Raw genomic sequence first — 2,888 nt, 5'->3', positions numbered from 1 at the left:
AGTGGCGCATCCCCGACCCCAGAAGGAGACCCAGGGGCCTCCCAAGAGGAGAGTCTCCATGGTCAGAGGGCGAGGTGTTGGGACAGGAATAAAGACGGAGGTGACTCAGATGCCTGGCCAGCGGCGTTAGACCAGCAAGCAGGGCCTTTCATCAGGGACTCAGGCGGGGGGTGGGGTGAGGGAAGCGACTGGGAAATAGAGAACCACAACTCCCAGGAGGCTTAGCAGCCGGGGCCTGTGTGCCTGGCGGTGAAATCAGATGGGGTGTGTCGTTTTGCACTTTAAGAGGCTTGCAAGGTTGGAAGTTCTGCTGGGAGCCAGGGAGAAATGGAGCTGGAGCAGAGAGAGGGGTCCATGGCAGCTGTGGGCTTTGAGGAGTTCTCAGTACCTCCCGGCTTGGAGCTGGCGCTGCCTCCGCTGTTCGGTGGTCACATCCTGGAGAGCGAGTTTAAGACTGAGGTGGAGTTCGTGTCTGGGGGTCTGGGCAGCTCCAGCCTCCAGGAGCGAGACGAAGAGGAGGAGGCAGCCCAAGGCTGGTGGCCTCGGTGCCAACAGGAACTCAATCGCAGGAAGTACTAGGCGCTGGGTCGGCACTGCAGGGAGATTGAGCAGGTGAACGAGCGGGTCCTGAACAGGCTCCATCAGATATAGAGGATAACACGGAGACTCCAGCAGGAGCGGAGGTTCCTCATGAAGGTGCTGGACTCCTACGGCGATGACTACCGGGCCAGCCAGTTCACCATCTTACTGGAGGACGAGGGCAGATGCCCCTACCCCAGGCAACACTGAGAACAAGCCTCCGGAGAAAGAGGGGCTGTCCCCACCCAGGAGGACCCCAGCACCTGCAGAAGCCAGCAGCCCGGCCCCTGGTGAGGGGCCCAGTGGTTGGAAGAGGCGGCGAGCGCCACGGGAAGGGTGCTGGGCGGGAGTCCTGCTGACTCCGGAGCTGGCCCCCTTGCAGATAAAGGTGGAGGAAGACTTTGGCTTCAAAGCGGTCGAGGCTCTGGACTCAAGTTGGGTTTCTCGGGGGCCAGACAAGCTGCTGCCCTACCCCACCCGAGCCAGCTCCTCCTTTGACTGACCCCCCAAAAAATGGACCCCATGCTCTCCTCGGCAAAAAAAAAGCTTATAGAGGCATGCTTATAGGATCAAATAGTATATAGATGTAACAGGACAATAAAAAGACAACCTGGCTATGATGATCACCTGAACGCTGCCTCTGTGTCATTCCTTCTTCGCCAACTCCGTCCACACCTTTGGGAACCTCTGGACCTGCTGGGGCTGGACCCCAACATTCCTCTTCTTATAAGGACTTCAGTGAGATGGGCTAAGGGTCACACTGGAACTGCCTCAATTTAATGTAATCCCCTCTTTAAAGATCTTATCTCCATATACAGGTACATTCTGAGGTTCTGGGGATTAGGATTTTAACATACATTTTGTTGATTACCCAAATCAGCCCTTAACAACCAACATGTTTCAGAAAGTAGATTCCTACAGGGTTATTTACCAAACATTCAGAAGTATTTTTAAAAGAGCTAAGCCCCTCGCCCACCTCGCGGGCCCCTCCTGGCGAAGAGCAAAGGCCTGGGTTCCGGGAGCCGGAGGAAAACTGGTGCCAGCAGCCAGGGGAAGGGGCCCCTTGTGAGAGGGCACAGTCCGGGCTGAGGGACCCACCCGAGTGCACAAATTTTTGTGCACCGGGCCTCTAGTATATATATAAGGCCAGTGGCCGTAACGTAATGCTGTAACACTGTATCGACCAAACGGCCAGTCACCAGGAGGTGCATAGAGCACCTCTCAGTCCCTTCCCCCGGCCCGCGAGCCACTTGCAGCAGCAGGGTGGGACTCGTGGCTCATGCGACACAGTGGGGCTCGCGGCTCACGTGGGGGGGCGGGGCTTGTGGCTCTCGTGGCTTCGCGTGATTCACATGGTGTGCTGGGGGGCTCACACAGGGCTCACAGCTCACATAGTGCGGAGGGGCTCGTGTGGCAAGGTGGGGCTCATGGCTTGCATGGCACAAAGGGGCTCATGGCTTATGCAGCAAGGCAGGACTTGCGTCTTGTGGAGCACGGAGGGGCTTGTGGCTTGCTCAGTGTGGTGGCTCATGGTAGCGAGCTACTCACGCATGGCAAGTCTGAGTCTCGTGTGATTTCACACACTGGGCCTCTAGTATATATGTAGAACCCCTCTTTTGTACATGAGTTTTGACCCCATTGAAAAATAAGACATGCTTAAGGTGTAAAAAAGAAACGATTATTTAATTACACAAAGGCAAATTTAGAGAGTGCAACATTCTCTCAAAATTGGCTTGCCAACACTTCTCAGTGGAAACCCAGTCTTCTAAGGGTAAAGTGTCTGTCTATAGAAGGGAAACTTAGCCAGGTGGCTGTGTGACCATTGGTCTTGTGGTGGAAAATGACGGGGAAAGCCCAAATTTTTGCATGTTCTGAGCCTCTGTTAGATTAACTGTATCTACTAGAGAACCATGGACTAATTGCTATATGCCAGTTGAAGAGATTAGTCATACTTCTTATGGAAATAAAATGAGCAGGATTATTTTAGGAAATTACTTCTCATAGAATTAAATAGGGGAGAGGCAAGAGCATTCCCTGTTAGTGGTTATCCTGAGGTACTTATTATGTTAAAAATCTTGGCATATGTAGGTGGGCAGAAGCGCAGGAACCTGTGCATCAGTAGTATATCCTGAGGAAAAATTATAGATATCTTACTCCGGACTTAATGAATCAGACTTTCAAGTGATATCCAGAGGATCTATAGTTTTAAATGTTCCTCATAAACTTTTGTTTGCGATAACTGTCAATTTCATATATCAATTTCCAGTCATTTAAGAAGAGTGAAAATCTTTGCATCTCAATATCATTGC

The 2,888-nt window shown here is 52.3% G+C and overlaps 1 pseudogene; it reads left to right on the top strand.

Annotated features, from left to right (window-relative positions):
* Positions 1–296: 296 nt before the first annotated feature.
* On the top strand, positions 297–1,081 carry LOC102428730 (annotated as a pseudogene).
* The last annotated feature ends 1,807 nt before the right edge of the window (positions 1,082–2,888 follow it).

Source organism: Myotis lucifugus, unplaced genomic scaffold (genome assembly GCF_000147115.1).
Source record: "Myotis lucifugus unplaced genomic scaffold, Myoluc2.0 scaffold_286, whole genome shotgun sequence".
Taxonomy (NCBI): domain Eukaryota; kingdom Metazoa; phylum Chordata; class Mammalia; order Chiroptera; family Vespertilionidae; genus Myotis; species Myotis lucifugus.
This window is presented reverse-complemented; position numbering and strand designations above follow the sequence as displayed.